The sequence below is a fragment of the Schistocerca piceifrons genome, chromosome 11 (genome assembly GCF_021461385.2).
Source record: "Schistocerca piceifrons isolate TAMUIC-IGC-003096 chromosome 11, iqSchPice1.1, whole genome shotgun sequence".
In the NCBI taxonomy this organism is placed as follows: Eukaryota; Metazoa; Arthropoda; class Insecta; order Orthoptera; family Acrididae; genus Schistocerca; species Schistocerca piceifrons.
Genome location: NC_060148.1, coordinates 28,987,968 through 29,006,209, shown reverse-complemented (window position 1 = coordinate 29,006,209; position 18,242 = coordinate 28,987,968). Strand labels below are relative to the sequence as shown.

The window sequence follows — 18,242 nt, the reverse complement described above, 5'->3', positions numbered from 1 at the left end:
CTGCATCACAGACAGGAGCGCCTGCGATGGTGTACTCGACGACGAACGTGGGTGCACGAATGGCAAAACGTCCTTTTTTCGAACGAATCCAGGTTGTGTTTACAGCATCACGATGGTCGCATCCGTGTTTGGCGACATCGCGGTGAATGCACATTGGAAGCGTGTATTTCGTCATCGCCATACTGGCGTATCACCCGGTGTGATGGTATGGGGTGCCACTGGTTACACGTCTCGGTCACCTCTTGTTCGCATCGACGGCACTTTGAACAGTGGACGTTACATCTCAGATGTGTTACGACACGTGGCTCTACCCTTCATTCGATCCCTGCGAAACCCTACATTTCAGCAGGATAATGCACGACCACATGTTGCAGGCCCTGTACAGGACTTTCTGGATACAGAAAATGTTCGACTGCTGCCCTGGCCAGCACATTCTCCAGATCTCTCACCAACTGAAAACGTCTGGTCAATGGTGGCCGAGCAACTGGCTCGTCACAATACGCCAGTCACTACTCTTGATGAACTGTGGTATCGTGTTGAAGCTGCATGGGTAGCTGTACCTGTACACGCCATCCGAGCTCTGTTTGACTCAATGCCCAGGCGTATCAACGCCGTTATTATGGCCAGAGGTGGTGGTTCTGCGTACTGATTTCTCAGGATCTATGCACCCAAATTGCGTGAAAACGTAATCACATGTCAGTTGTAGTATAATATATTGGTCCAATGAATACCCGTTTATCATCTGCATTTCTTCTTGTTGTAGCAATTTTAATAGCCAGTAGTGTATATCGAACAAGTCATCTACTTTAATCTATCACAAACACTAGGCCGAACAAACATGCAGTCTGTAGGTAAACTGAAGAGCGAGCGAGCGAGTCCCCACTCTGCCTACCCACCTACGTCACGAGGCTGGTAACGCCACGTAGCGCTCTGTATGAAAATCACTGACTGTGCTGTGTGCAGTCTGTGGCTGGGTGGCATTGTTGGAATATACGCTTCAGTAGTGTTGGACAGTTGGATGTGAACAGCGCGTAGCGTTGCGCAGTTGGAGGTGAGCCGCCAGCAGTAATCCAAAAATGGTTCAAATGGCTCTAAGCACTATGGGACTTAACATCTGAGGTCATCAGTCCCTTAGAACTACTTAAACCTAACTAACCTAAGGATATCACACACATCCATTCCCGCTACAGTCTGGGACCGCGCTGCAGTCTAGAACCGCGAGGCCGCTACGGTCGCAGGTTCGAATCGTGGCCTCGGGCATGGGTGTGTGCGATGCCCTTAGGTTAGTTAGGTTTAAGTAGTTCTAAGTTCTAGGGGACTGATGACCTCAGAAGTTATGTCCCGTAGTCCTCAGAGCCATTTGAACCGACGACATTTGACAAAGTTCCCTATTAAGCATCAAATTTCTTTGACAAAGATATTGGACAAAGAAGTTTGATAGTGTAATACCGGCCTTACCCCTTGCTTTTGCCGCGCCGGATAGCCGCGCGGTCTATGGCGCCTTGCCATGGTTCGCGCGGCTACCCCCGTCGAAGGTTCGAGTCCTCTCTCGGGCATAGGTGTGTGTGTGTGTGTGTGTGTGTGTGTGTGTGTGTGTGTGTGTGTGTGTGTGTGTGTGTGTGTGTAGTCCTTAGCCTAAGTTGGTTTAAGTTGAATTAAGTAGTGTGTAAGCCTAGGGACCGATGACCTCAGCAGTTTGATCCCATAGAACCTTACCACAAATTTCCAAATTTTCCCTTGCTTTTTTTAATTACAAAAATGGCTCTGAGCACTATGGGACTCAACTGCTGAGGTCATTAGTCCCCTAGAACTTAGAACTAGTTAAACCTGACTAACCTAAGGACATCACAAACATCCATGCCCGAGGCAGGATTCGAACCTGCGACCGTAGCGGTCTTGCGGTTCCAGACTGCAGCGCCTTTAACCGCACGGCCACAGCGGCCGGCTTTTAATTACACTCGAGCTGTCTGGCAGTGGAAAATTCTCACGTGTCCGGGGTGGGGTACCGCAAGGTTCGGTCTTGGGTCCTCTGTTGTTCTTAATATATACATATATTAATGGCTTGCCATTCTATATTCACGAAGATACAAAACTGGTACTTTTTGCCGATGATACAAGTATAGCCATCAGACCCGACAGACAAGAATTAACTGGTGAAATTGTAAACGATGTCTGTCAGAAAATCATTAAGTGGTTCTCTGCAAATGGGCTCTCATTAAACTTTGACAAAACACAGAATATATAGCTACACACAGTAAATGCAATGACACCTTTAATAAATATAGACTTCGATCAGAAATCGGTAGCTACGGTAGAATATTCAAAATTTCTAGGTGTATGCATTGATGAGGGGTTGAACTGGAAAAAACACACTGAGGATCTGCTGAAACGTTTGAGTTCAGCTACTTATGCTATTAGGGTCATTGCACATTTTCGCGATATACATCTCAGTAAATTAGCTTACCACGCCTATTTTCATTCTCTGCTTTTGCATGGCATCATATTCTGGGGTAACTCACCACTGAGTAAAAGTGTGTTCATTGCACAAAAGCGCGTAATCAGAATAACAGCTGGAGCTCATCCAAGGTCATCCTGCAGGCACTTATTTAAAGAGCTAGAGATCTTCACTGTAGCCTCACAATACATATACTCACTTAAAAAATTTGTTATTAACAATCCGAACGAATTCAGAAGTAATAGCAGTGTACATGGCTACAACACTAGGAGAAAGGATGATCTTCACTACTCAAGGTTAAATCTAACTTTGGCTCAGAAGGAGGTAAATTATGCTGCCACAACAGTCTTTGGTCACTTACCTGTTGTTGTTGTGGTCTTCAGTCCTGAGACTGGTTTGATGCAGCTCTCCATGCTACTCTATCCTGTGCAAGCTTCTTCATCTCCCAGTACCTACTGCTGCCTACATCCTTCTGAATCTGTGTAGTGTATTCATCTCTTGGTCTTCTTCTACGATTTTTACCCTTCACGCTGCCCTCCAATACTAAATTGGTGATCCCTTGATGCCTCAGAACATGTCCTACCAACAGATCCCTTCTTCTAGTCAAGTTGTGCCACAAACTTCTCTTCTCCCCAATCCTATTCCATACCTCCTCATTAGTTATATGATCTACCCATCTAATCTTCAGCATTCTTCTGTAGCACCACATTTCGAAACCTTCTATTATCTTCTTGTACAAACTTGTTATCGTCCATGTTTCACTTCCATACATGGCTACACTCCATACAAATACTTTCAGAAATGACTTCCTGACACTAAACTCTATACTCCATGTTAACAAATTTCTCTTCTTGAGAAACGCTTTCCTTGCCATTGCGAGTCTAAATTTTATATCCTCTCTTCTTCGACCATCACCAGTTATTTTGCTCCCCAAATAGCAAAACTCCTTTACTACTTTAAGTGTCTCATTTCCTAATCTCTTAGCATCACCCGACTTAATTCGACTACATTACATTATCCTCGTTTTGCTTTTGTTGATGTTCATCTTATACCCTCCTTTCAAGACACTATCCATTCCATCCAACTGCTCTTCCAAGTCCTTTGCTGTCTCTGACGGAATTACAATGTTGTCGGCAATCCTCAAAGTTTTTATTTCTTCTCCATGGATTTTGATATCTACTCCGAATTTTTCCTTTGTTTCCTTCACTGCTTGCTCAATATACAGATTGAATAACATCGGGGATAGGCTACAACCCTGTTTCACTCCCTTCCCAACGACTGCTTCCCTTTCATGCCCCTCGACTCTTATAACTGCCATCTGGTTTCTGTACCTAATAGCATCAACAGTCTGACAGATAGGCATGTAGCATTTAAAAGGAAATTAAAAGAATTTCTTCATGGCAACTTCTTCTACTCATTAGATGAATTTTTGGATATAGTAAGTGGGTAATTTCCCAACCTCCACACACACACACACACACACACACACACACACAAAATATTGTGTGTGATGTAATATTGTGTCTAATGTAATATCTTGTATAGACACCTTTTATTAACCTGACACGTTCCACATCATTACGAAGTGTCGTATTCATGATCTATAGATCAAGTACTAATCTAATCTATACAGGGTGTCACCTAACGTTACCGCTGGATATATTTCGTAAACCACATCAAATACTGACGAATCGATTCGACAGACCGAACGTGAGGAGAGGGGCTAGTGTAATTGGTTAATATAAACCATAAAAAAATGCACGGAAGAATGTTTTTTTAACACAAACCTACGTTTTTTAAGTGGAACCCCGTTAGTTTTGTTAGCACATCTGAACATGTAACAAATACGTAATCAGTGCCGTTTGTTGCATTGTAAAATGTTAATTACATCCGGAGATATTGTAACCTAAAGTTGACGCTTGTGTACCACTCCTCCGCTGTTCGATCGTGTGTATCGGAGAGCACCGAATTACGTAGGACTGCAAAGGGAACGGTGATGGACCTTAGGTACAGAAGAGACTGGAACAGCACATTACGTCCACATGCCAACACCTTTTTAGTGGTCTTTTTCACTGACGCACATGTACATTACCATGAGGGGTGAGCTACACGTTCGACGGGCGTTTCATAGGACGTGGAGGACGCATAAATTGGTCAGCCCGTTCTCCTGATCTTACACCTCTGAACTTCTTTCTGTGGGGTACGTTAAAGGAGAATGTGTACCGTGATGTGCCTACAACCCCAGAGGGTATGAAACAACGTATTGTGGCAGCCTGCGGCGACATTACACCAGATGTACTGCGGCGTGTACGACATTCATTACGCCAAAGATTGCAATTGTGTGCAGCAAATGATGGCCACCACATTGAACATCTATTGGCCTGACATGTCGGGACACACTCTATTCCACTCCGTAATTGAAAACGGAAACCACGTGTGTACGTGTACCTCACCCCTCATGGTAATGTACATGTGCGTCAGTGAAAAAGACCAATAAAAAGGTGTTAGCATGTGGACGTAATGTGCTGTTGCAGTCTCTTCTGTACCTAAGGTCCATCACCGTTCCCTTTGGATCCCTACGTAATTCGGTGCTCTCCGATACACACGATCGAACAGCGGAGGAGTGGTACTCAAGCGTCAACTTTAGGTTACAATATCTCCGGATGTAATTAACATTTTACAATGCAACAAACGGCACTGATTACGTATTTGTTTATATGTTCAGATGAGCTAACAAAAGTAACGGGGTTCCATTTAAAAAGAACGTAGGTTTGTGTTAAAAAACATACTTCCGTGCATTTTTGTATGGTTTGTATTAAACAGTTACACTAGCCCCTCACCTCACGTTCGGTCTGTGGAATCGGTCCGTCAGTATTTGATGTGGTTTACGAAATATATCCAGCGGTAACGTTAGGTGAGTCACCCTGTATACCTAGCTTTAGTTTCCAGTTTTACGCAGGAGTTCGATTCTTGAAAGAACAGAGCGTGGAGCGGTGTTTGTGGCAGAGCTGGCAGCACGTGGCTATCCGGCTGGCTGTGCTACGTCATCAGAGGCAGGAGCAAGGTTCCATATTTCCCAGCGGCGGGTCGGGCTGGAGACGTCATACGGCGGTGCCCCATTGCCAGCCAATCTTCGGCAGTTCACAGGGGTCGCGCGCACAACCCGAGCCGCTCTACGTGTCTGCAGCTAGGAGAGCTCGACTGCGCCATCCAGATTAGGGTGACCACATCGCCCGTATTTCCCGGGATCTCCCGTATTTGAACACATTTCTTCAAAATCTCCAGGCTCCCGTATTTTCAGGCTCATCAAGCGTTTTTCTCCAGTTTCTAACTTTATTACTTACGCACGAATATGTTTCAAGCATTTAAATTATGCGTGCAAGGTCAGAATACAACGTTGGACAGCAGAGACAACACCTTTTACTGGAGTGCCCCTATTTTACTCCATTACCCGCCCGTCTACAGCTGTCGCCTGATATATCTTCCATTTCAGCAGATGAGATGCGCTCAGCCGATCGCGTTCTGGAGTTTATTAGTGCCAGTGAGACGACGTCAGTCATTTGAATCTCTTTTTGGGGACAAACAACCCCCCTTCCATAGTGGTTTTTCAAGCTTTCCTTCTGTTTTTAGTTTCCCTACGTTTTTGAGTTTCGCTCCCATTGCTGCTGGTTTCCAGTTTCGGTTTTTTACCTTTTCCTAAGTCATAGACCGGGCGCTAATGACCATAGCAGTTTTGCGCCCTAAAACAATAACAAAAAGAAACTGATTATACAGGGAGATTCACGAAGATATCCAAGTATTTTAACATGTTGTAGAATAACATAGAATCAGAATTTAAGAGAGCTTCGGAGGGATTAAGACCAAACGAGGGAGAAGGGATAGAAAAAAATCAATCAGAATTTCTAAAATCATTGGGGGGAAGTGCCGACAAAACGACTATAAAACTTGTAAAAGGACTTTTTTTAAAATAATGATATCAATATTTATATATGTGTTTCGAGAGAGAGAGAGAGAGAGAGAGAGAGAGAGAGAGAGAGAGAGAGAGAGTTTGATTTTTGATTGGGATTTTTACTTTAAGTAGTAACTGGTAGTTTGGTTGCTGCCTCCTTGAATGATCAGGTTCTGCACCAGTTGGTGACGTATTGCAATTTGGAGGAAGTTATTGTTCAAAATGGTTCAAATGGCTCTGAGCACTATGGGACTTAACATGTGAGGTCATGAGTCCCCTAGAACTTAGAACTACTTAAACCTAACTAACTTGAGGACATCACACACATCCATGCCCGAGGCAGGATTAGAACCTGCGACCGTAGCGGTCGCGCGGCTCCAGACTGAAGCGCCTAGAACCGCTCGGCCACACCGGCCGCCGAAGTTATTGTTCTTTAAGGTTTAAAATACGAGTCTGTTAGTTACTTGGCCGTATTGCGGATAGCTTGTTTTCGTAGCTTTTCATACCTAAGGGAAAACTCTTGTAAGTAAATAAGATCAAACAGCAATCTGGAGATTGCTTCGCACACAAACTTCCTTCAAACTAGACGTCCTGCAGCATCAAAACTGGTCAGTGCAGTTCAACACCATACTATTGTACAAGGACTTAATCCAATTACTGCAAATTATGAGAGCTTGTTACTTATTGAATGAAAACTATAGAGAATGCATTTCTTTTCCTGAATTTTAGTGAACCTTGTACACTTACAATTCTGTCGACTGATAGACCGGGACGACAATGAGGTTCACCTTTGTTGTGTACTTAGTTCCGCGTAGTCAGAGCGTACACAACTTTCCCACTAGAGCGCGCCCCGCTAAGCACAACAGCGCCGTCTCCACACTACGAGATGGCGCTGCCTTAGAGACGGACCAAATTCTGCTTCCACCGATCCGCGTATTAATATGTAACGCAGCCAATGAGATTTGCTGCTGACGTAGAACCTTTTATCCTCGCGGATCACACTCGCGCAGTGATACCTGAACGCTCGATGTATTATAACGAGTGTACAGACCTCCGATCTGTCAGTCTGTACCAGTCTATAGTCAAGTTTCAGTCTGCGCCTAATAAGATTATCATATTCCTGTACATAGCCATGAAGAGAAATGTATAGACACTTTGTCAAGTATCAGAGATATGTGAGAATAAGATTAACATAACAAGACCAAAGGAACTTCAGATTGTCAATTGTAAACAGCATCCAGAATCAAGTTAAGTTATTTTTATGCTTGTTATTATTTTAATACATGTGTGTGCAAATTAATCAAGTTCTGTTTAAAGTTGGTCACCGTCAATCTGCTACTCTAAGCGTGCAAGTGGCATTTCTATCGTCTGACCTAACGGCAGAAGATAAACACGCCACGATAAGACCACGAGACATATTGCTGACACTCGCCTACTTCACTAGAGCTACAAGTCAAATAATTTGATGGTGCGTGTACCGAAGGTCTTACAGTAAGCGCACCACAACCTCCTTTTCCAAAAACAAGATATTTCTATTTTTAACTTCCAGAAAATTTGTATACATAAACGTTTGGCAACTCTTGCCCATACTTCACTCGGTTTTATCACTAAAACATCAATTTTCATTAAATGTAACAATACGTTCTGAGCGACGGCCTAGCAACACGCCCACAAGATACAGATTAACAGTCTTTTTATTAATAAAATCAATTGTCTTTTTTTTAGAGTCCATACTCAAAGATTCTCTATCATTGCGGAGATTGCGCACTAAAGAGTTTCTCCCTGTTCAGCTGCACTTCACTTCGAATACTTTTTGAATCACATTTACATTTACGGTATTTACATTCATTACTGAGCTTCACGGGCCGTTGTGGCCGAGCGGTTCTATGCGCTTCAGTCTGGAACCGCGGGACCGCTACGGTCGCAGGTTCGAATCCTGCCTCGGGCATGGATGTGTGTGATGTCCTTAGGTTAGTTAGGTTTAAGTAGTTCTAAGCTCTAGGGGACTGATGACCTCAAATGTTAAGTCCCATAGTGCTCAGAGCCATTTGAACCATTTTTGAACTGAGCTTCTCAGAATAAAATCAGGCACAAATTAGTTAAAGAAAAAAGTGAGGCGCACATAACATTACAAAGTAAAGACAAAAGTTCATATAAACTTAAGTCCGCAAATGTTTAGTTACCGAGTTACGGCTAGTAAAACATTTTGCCTGAAATTTAGCAACTTCGCAAATATGAAACCATCGAAAAACTGTACGAGGTTAAAGCAAAGCAAGATTTTCATTTATTTTGTTGTTACTAGTCTGGTGAATCTAATAAACAATATCCCAGACGTGTATCTGCAGTAGTTTTCCAGAACATACAGAGAAGCAAAGATTATTATACAAGTAAATTTGTTTACTTTGCATTAAGAATACAGGCAAGCTGAATTATCTAGCAGCCTGCATGAATTTACATATATACATTGCATTCCTTTGGCAGTAGTGGAGGCAGTCAAACCTGTTTACAGAGATTTGGCAAATCCAGAGGTACTAAGTGTTTACATGGGAATACCCAGCATGTGAATGAGTCCTTCAATAATGCTGTGTGGTGCCGGGTGCCTAAAAATGTATTTGTTGGCCTTATGACTCTGAGGTTAGCAGTGTCTGATGCTGTAATAACTTTTAATGGTTCGAAATATGAGAGACGTAAGGTTCTGGAGAAGTTAAGAGTAAGATTCGGACAGAACACAGCTAAAGGACTGCGGAAACTGGATGAGCTTCGTGTACGTGAAGCAGACTTAGCTGCTCAACAAATGACAAAAGAAGGAAGAAAGATTGTTGGCAACCCTTAGTGAGTTGTTTCGGTCGAGTTAGTTCTCTGTTTTGTTCAGTGAAAGAACATAACAACAGGACCAAGTCATAAACGTGAGGCATTACTTGCTCGCATTATGAATGCTACAGACGAATTTAAGAACAAACCTGTGAAACTGAAACGAGCAACAAAACCTGTTCGTACACGTGCAGTTAAATGCATTGAACTCTGTGGAGATATTTCTGAACATTTATTGTGAATGTATTGTGAAATTGTATGCACACTGTACAACTTCCTTAACACTGAGCTTTGTTTTTTCTGGTTTAACATGAATTCACGTGTGCAATAGTATTAATAAAAGCAGATTATCTGACACAATAGTACAGTTTCAGTTAACGTTAGTACCATCATTTTTCCGAAGTTAAATTCTCTACAACTTCTGTTGAAAACTTTGTGCAATTGTCTGGAACCTAAAAGAACAAATTGGGCCAAAGTACATAACACATTAAAAATTTTACGATATTACTTCTTTGCTTCTCTCGATGTTCTGGAAAACTACCGCAGATGCACCTCTGGGAGACGTTTTATTAGACTCACCAGACCAGTAACGACAAAGTAAATGGAAATCGTGCTTTACGAGGTGCATTCAAGTTCTAAGGCCTCCGATTTTTTTTCTCCGGATTGGAAAGAGATAGAAACATGCGCATTGTTTTAAAATGAGGCCGCGTTCATGTCAATACGTCCCAGAGATGGCAGCACCGTACGGCAGATGGAATTTTACCGCTAGCGGCGAGAATGAGAACTGTTTTAAATACTTAAAATGGCGACGTTTTCCTTACTTGAACAGCGTGCAATCATTCATTTTCTGAATTTGCATGGTGTGAAACCAATTGAAATTCATCAACAGTTGAAGGAGACATGTGGTGATGGAGTTATGGATGTGTCGAAAGTGCGTTCGTGGGTGTGACAGTTTAATGAAGGCAGAACGTCGTGTGACAACAAACCGAAACAACCTTGGGCTCTCACGAGCCGGTCTGACGACACGATCGAGAAAGTAGAGAGAATTGTTTTGGAGGATCGCCGAATGACTGTTGAACAGATCGCCTCCAGAGTTGGCATTTCTGTGGGTTCTGTGCACACAATCCTGCACGACGACCTGAAAATGCGAAAAGTGTCATCCAGGTGTGGGTGCCACGAATGCTGACGGACGACCACACGGCTGCCCGTGTGGCACGTTGCCGAGCAATGTTGACGCACAACGACACCACGAATGGGACTTTCTTTTCGTCGGTTGTGACAATGGATGAGACATGGATGCCATTTTTCAATCCAGAAACAAAGCGCCACTCAGCTCAATGGAAGCACACAGATTCACCGCCACCAAAAAAATTTCGGGTAACCGCCAGTGTTGAAAAAATGGTGGTGTCCACGTTCTGGGACAGCGAGTGCGTAATACTTACCCATTGCGTTCCAAAGGGCACTACGGTAACAGGTGCATCCTACGAAAATGTTTGGAAGAACAAATTCCTTCCTGCACTGCAACAAAAACGTCCGGGAAGGGCTACGCGTGTGCTGTTCCACCGAGACAACGCACCCGCACATCGAGCTAACGTTACGCAACAGTTTCTTCGTGATAACAACTGTGAAGTGATTCCTTATGCTCCCTACTCACCTGACCTGGCTCCTAGTGACTTTTGGCTTTTTCCAACAATGAAAGACACTCTCCGTGGCCGCACATTCACCAGCTGTGCTGCTATTGCCTCAGCGATTTTCCAGTGGTCAAAACAGACTCCTAAAGAAGCCTTCGCCGCTGCCATGGAATCATGGCGTCAGCGTTGTGAAAAATGTGTACGTCTGCAGGGCGATTACGTCGAGAAGTAACGCCAGTTTCATCGATTTCGGGTGAGTAGTTGATTAGAAAAAAAATCGGAGGCCCTAGAACTTGAATGCACCTCGTACTTTAAACTCGTACAGATTTGCGATGGTTAGCCAAGTTGCTAAATTTCAGGCAAAATCTTTTATTACCCATAGCTCCGTAACTAAACATTTGCGGACCTATGTTTATATGAACTTTTTCCTTTAGTTTTACTTGCAGAATAACATATTAAAATATTTGCATATCTTCGTGAATCACCCTCTATGTCGACACTATGTGTATGGATTATCTTAGAAATGGTCAACAGACGCCTGGCAATTAGATGTGACTTCGTTTCAGTGCCACTGCTTACTGCGAATCGTTGTTCGCGATTATATGATGGGCAGCGAGGACAAAGCCATAACGCCACAAAAAAAAAGCGTATGTGCACATATCCTACGAAATGGAAGCTTTTCATTCGTGGATTGGACCAGCACGGTCAAATGCTTATAAAACAAACTGCTCACATGTAAACGTGAGTTTAGTATCGCACTACAGGTAATACATTATTACTATGCATTCTAAAAGAATATATCTTACTGCTCAGGACGTAGTAATTAGTAATTGGCAATTTCCTGAGTTAGCTTCTTGTATTTGATTGTGGGTCACAAAAGCAAAGCACGTGATGCCACTGCTTCATCCAAGACAACTGCTTTCTTCAGCTCTCCTTACCCTAGCAAAGGCCTAAGAAACAACGACGTGAAAACCACTGCTAATGAGCTTTCATTAGTCTACCACACGGTACAAGACAATCTAAGCTATAGCAGCATGGACTGTGCGATCAAACTCTCAAAAAGCGTGTTCAGTGAATCTCATGTGACAAAGGAAATGTCTTGAGGGCGAACTGAAGGTGAACTTATCATAACGAACATATTGGCGCCAAGATGTGTGAACGATTTTGTTGGAAGTTTTAAATGACCTACCACCACCCAAAAAGAGAAATAGGAGTAATCCGCTGAATTACAGGCCCATATCACTAATGTCGATCTGCAGTAGGGTTTTGGAACATATACTGTATTCGAACATTATGAAGTACTTCGAAGAAAACGATTTACTGAAACATAGTCAGCACGTGTGAAACACAACTAGCTCTTTATACTCATGAAGCAATGAGTGCTATCTACACGGGATGTCAAATTAATTCCACATTTTTAGATTTCCAGAAGGCTTTCGACACCGTTCCTCAGAAGCGTCTTCTAACCAAACTGCGTGCCTACGGAGTATCGCCTCAGTTGTGCGACTGGATTCGTGATTTCCTGTCAGAAAGGTGACAGTTCGTAGTAATAGACGGTAAGTCATCGAGTAAAACACAAGTAATATCCGGCGTTCCCCAAGGAAGTGTTATAGGCCCTGTATTGTTCCTGATCTGTAGTAACGACATAGGAGACAATCTGAGTAGCCGTCTTAGATTGTTTGCAGATGATGCTGCCGTTTACCGTCATGAGACGAGCAAACCGAATTGCAAAATGATTTAGATAAGATATCTGTACGGTGCGAAAAGTGGCAAACGAATAAGGAAAAGTGTGAAGTTATTCACACGAGTACTGAAAGATATCAGCTAAATTTCGATTACGCAACAAGTCACACAAATCTGAAGGCTGTAAATTCAACTAAATACTTAGGAATTACAATTACAAATAACCTAAATTGGAACGATCAGATAGATAATGTTGTGGGCAGAGCGAATCAAAAACTATGATTCATTGGCAGAACACTTAAAAGGTGCAACAGGTGTAGCAAAGACACTGCTTACACCACGCTTGTCCGCCCTATTCTGGAGTATTGCTGTGCGGTGTGGGATCCGCATCAGGTGGGACTGACGGATGACATCGAAAAAGTACAAAGAAGGGCAGCTCGTTTTGTATTATCGCGAAATAGGGGAGGTAGTGTCAAAGACATGATACGTGAATTGGAGTGGCAATCATTAAAACAAAGGCGATTTGCGTTGCGACGGGATCTTCTCATGAAATTTCAATCATCAGTTTTCTCTTTCGATTGCGAAAACATTCTGTTGGCACCCACCTACATAGGGAGAAATGATCATCACGATAAACTAAGAAAAATCAGGGCTCGCACAGAAAAATTTAAGTGCTCGTTTTTCCCGCGCGCCTTCCGATAGTAGAACGGTAGAGATACAGCTTGAAGGTGGTTCATTGAACCCTCTGCCAGGCACTTAATCACGTAGATGTAGGTGAGATGGTAGTTTGTTTATTTCCACTACGCCTAAAAAGGGACATAAGATTCACTGACATGCATGAAATTGGGGAACGATCCAGTTAGATTGTGTCAACGAATTATATGAGGAAGTTTGTAGTTAAAATGATGCAATTAAATGTGCTATCTCTTTAAACGGTAATGTGAGCCAGAAATGGAAACAAGTTTCAACAACTTTGAAATCAAATATGTGAATTTTGGAAGCTTGTGTGAGCTGGTAGGCTATGTTATTAGTATAGCAGGAAGTTGGTACGAATTTTTTCGTATTCGTGCAGTGAATTCTTCGAATTTGCTAAATATCGGTTATGAAATATGTGTAAGTACTTGAGATGCAGACAACATTCCATTAGAACTACTGATGGCCTTGGGAGAGCCAGTCCTGACAAAACTCTACCATCTGGTGAGCAAGATGTATGAGACAGGCGAAATACCCTCAGACTTCAAGAAGAGTATAATAATTCCAATCCCACAGAAAGCAGGTGTTGACAGATGTGAAAATTACCGAACTATTAGTTTAATAAGTCACAGCTGCAAAATACTAACGCGAATTCTTTATAGACGAATGGAAAAACTGGTAGAAGCCGACCTCGGGGAAGATCAGTTTGGATTCCGTAGAAATGTTGGAACACGTGAGGAAATACTAACCTTACGACTTATCTTAGAAGAAAGATTAAGAAAAGGCAAACCTACGTTTCTAACATTTGTAGACTTAGAGAAAGCTTTTGACAATGTCAACTGCAATATTCTCTTTCAAATTTTGAAGGTGGCAGGGGTAAAATACAGGGAGCGAAAGGCTATTTACAATTTGTACAGAAACCAGATGGCAGTTACAAGAGTCGAGGGGCAAGAAAGGGAAGCAGTGGTTGGGAAAGGAGTGAGACAGCGTTGTAGCCTCTCCCCGATGTTATTCAATCTGTATATTGAGCAAGGAGTAAAGGAAACAAAAGAAAAATTCGGGGTAGGTATTAAAATTCATGGAGAAGAAGTAAAAACTTTGAGGTTCGCCGATGACATTGTAATTCTGTCAGAGACCGCAAAGGACTTGGAAGAGCAGTTGAACGGAATGGACAGTGTCTTGAAAGGTGGATATAAGATGAACATCAACAAAAGCAAAACGAGGATAATGGAATGTAGTCGAATTAAGTCAGGTGATGTTGAGGGAATTAGATTAGGAAATGAGACACTGAAAGTAGTAAGGGAGTTTTGCTATTTAGGGAGGAAAATAACTGATGATGGTCGAAGTAGAGAGGATATAAAATGTAGACTGGCAATGGCAAGGAAATCGTTTCTGAAGAAGAGAAATTTGTTAACATCGAGTATAGATTTAAGTGTCAGGAAGTCGTTTCTGAAAGTATTTGTATGGAGTGTAGCCATGTATGGAAGTGAAACATGGACGATAACTAGTTTGGACAAGAAAAGAATAGAAGCTTTCGAAATGTGGTGCTACAGAAGAATGCTGAAGATAAGGTGGGTAGATCACGTAACTAATGAGGAGGTATTGAATAGGATTGGGGAGAAGAGATGTTTGTGGCACAACTTGACTAGAAGAAGGGATCGGTTGGTAGGACGTGTTTTGAGGCATCAAGGGGTCACGAATTTAGCATTGGAGGGCAGCGTGGAGGGTAAAAATCGTAGAGGGAGACCAAGAGATGAATACACTAAGCAGATTCAGAAGGATGTAGGTTGCAGTAGGTACTGGGAGATGAAGAAGCTTGCACAGGATAGAGTAGCATGGAGAGCTGCATCAAACCAGTCTCAGGACTGAAGAGCACAACAACAACAACAATTTTAATTATCTTTTATAAACACAGCTTTGATATTTGGTGAAATTTGGCTGTGCTCTTCATCTTCCTTTTTTTTTTGTCAAGAATACAAGTATCTCCGCTATTTTCTTTTTAAAAATTTAGACACCCTTGCCCAGATACACGGCACCCAGCGTCCACATCGTGCCGCTCCGTTCCGCTCAGCGCAGCTCGTGCCACACGGAAACCAAATTCCGGCAAACGATTTTCGCTGCTCTGTTTGCAAACATGGATGCTGCAGTGTGATTAAAATTATCCGACTGTTGACAGTTGAGGCGTCTGAGGTGGTTCCCTCACACCAGACCGCTCAACGCCACGCCCGAACTGTTCGCCGTTCCCAAACTGACACAATGTTTGGTCAGTACGCATCCAGTTCCTTGTCCGGCTCTCTTTCATCGTGTGTTTGTATCCGAAATTCTCGGTCTGGACCTTTTATTACCTGTTTCATCATTTTTGAAAACTACACCAAAAGCAACACACACACACACACACACACACACACACACACACACACGGACGAAACGATGCTAAGGACTGTATTACACTACTATATTTCTTTGGCAAAGAACTACACTATTGGCCATTAAAATTGCTACACCAATAAGAAATACACATGATAAATGGGTATTCATTGGACAGATATATTATACCAGAACTGACATGTGATTACATTTTCTCGCAATTTCGGTGCATAGATCCTGAGAAACCAGTACCCAGAACAACCATCTCTGGCCGTAATAACGGCCTTGATACGCCTGGGCATTGAGTCAAACAGAGCTCGGATGGCGTGTACAGGTACAGCTGCCCATGCAGCTTCAACACGGTACCGCAGTTCATCGAGAGTAGTGACTGGCGTACTGTGACGAGCCAGTTGCTCGGCCACCATAGACCAGACGTTTTCAGTTGGTGAGAGATCTGGAGAATGTGCTGGCCAGGGCAGCAGTCCAACATTTTCTGTATCCAGAAAGGCCCTACAGGAACTGCAACATGTGGTCGTGCATTATCCTGCCGAAATGTAGGGTTTCGCAGGGATAGAATGAAGGGTAGAGCCACGGGTCGTAACACATCTGAAATGTAACATCCACTGTTCAAAGTGCCGTCAATGCGAACAAGAGGTGACCGAGACGTGTAACCAATGGCACTCTATACCATCACGCCGGGTGACACGCCAGTATGGCGATGACGAATACACGCTTCCAATTTTCGTTCACCGCGATGTCGCCAAACACGGATACGACCATCGTGATGCTGTAAACAGAACCTGGATTCATCCGAAAAAATGACGTTTTGCCATTCGTGCACCCAGGTTCGCCGTCGAGTACACCATCGCAGGCGCATCTGTCAGTGATGCAGCGTCAAGGGCAACCGCAGCCACGGTCTCCGAGCTGATAGTCCGTGATGCTGCAAACGTCGTCGAACTGTTCGTGCAGATGGTTGTTGTCTTGCAAACGTCCCCATCTGTCGACTCAGGGATCGAGAGGTGGCTGCACGATCCGTTACAGCCGTGCGAATAAGATGCCTGTTATCTCGACTGCTAGTGATACGAGGCCGTTGGGATCCAGCACGGCGTTCCGTATTACCCTCCTGAACCCACCGATTCCATATTCTGCCAACAGTCATTGGATCTTCACCAGCGCGAGCAGCAATGTCGCGATACGATAAACCGCAATCGCGATAGGCTACTATCCGACCTTTATCGAAGTCGGAAACGTGATGGTACGCATTTCTCCTCCTTACACGAGGTATCACAACAACGTTTCACCAGGCAACGCCGGTCAACTGCTGTTTGTGTACGAGAAATCGGTTGGAAACTTTCCTCATGTCAGTACGTTGTAGGTGTCGCCACCGGCGCCAACCTTTTGTGAATGCTCTGAAAAGCTAATCATTTGCATATCACAGCATCTTCTTCCTGTCGATAAATTTCCCGTCTGTAGCACGTCATCTTCGTGGTGTAGGAATTTTAATGGCGAGTAGCGCATGATCAAAAATTTGTCAAATTTCTTTGACAAAGATCTTTGACGTGGCGCTAAAAAGTGGTATTACATTGTCGTCATGCTTTCATCAAATTTCAAAATGGCGGACAACAAGTTGTTGTTATGCGCAGCAGTTGCACCGTGTTTGTATTTCGAAGAGAAGCGGCGGAAAAAAAACGGAAACATACTTGGATGAAGCCATAGGTATTACGTCGAGATAGTAAAAGCATTCAGCAAAAACTGTTACGAAACCTGCTAGTCGAGGACTTCACGTCTTACATATAAATTACTTACCAATGGATGAGAGTGTATTTCAGTATTTGTTCCCATTTTACAAAACAGAATACTCTATTGAGAAATGCTGCATGTGCAGAATACTAGCAAACCGTGAGACTGGGATTTCTTGATACAGGAAGAGAGCTCCTTTTGTTTACAACACAGCACTGGAATATCACATTGCACACTGCTGTTATTAATATATATTAAAGACTTGCGATTCTATATTCGTGAAGATGCAAAGCTGGTACTTTTTGCTGATGATACAAGTGTAGCTATCACACCCAACAGACAATAATTAACTGATGAAATTGTAAACGATGTTTTTCAGAAAATAGTTAAGTGGTTCTCTGCAAACGGGCTCTCATTAAACTTTGACAAAACACAGTATATACATTTCCACACAGTTCACAATACATATAAATGACCTAGTAGATAGTGTCGGAAGTTCCGTGCGGCCTTCCGCAGATGATGCTGTAGTATACAGAGAAGTTGCAGCATTAGAACATTGCAGCGAAATGCAGGAAGATCTGCAGCGAATAGGCAATTGGTGCAGGGAGTGGCAACTGACCCTTAACATAGACAAATGTAATGTATTGCGAATACATAGAAAGAAGGATCCTTTATTGCATGATTATATGATAGCGGAACAAACACTGGTAGCAGTTACTTCTGTAAAATATCTGGGAGTATGCGTACGGAACGCTTTGAAGTGGAATGATCATATAAAATTAATTGTTGGTAAGGCGGGTGCCAGGTTGAGATTCATTGGGAGAGTCCTTAAAAAATGTAGTCCATCAACAAAGGAGGTGGCTTACAAAACACTCGTTCGACCTATACTCGAGTATTGCTCATCAGTGTGGGA

General features: G+C 43.0%; 1 protein-coding gene across 1 annotated transcript in view; it reads right to left on the bottom strand.

Annotated features, from left to right (window-relative positions):
* The window catches only part of LOC124719626 (mucin-19-like), a 367,770-nt gene that overhangs the window by 272,631 nt on the left and 76,897 nt on the right, over positions 1-18,242 (bottom strand). The gene's annotated exons all lie outside the window — the stretch shown is intronic.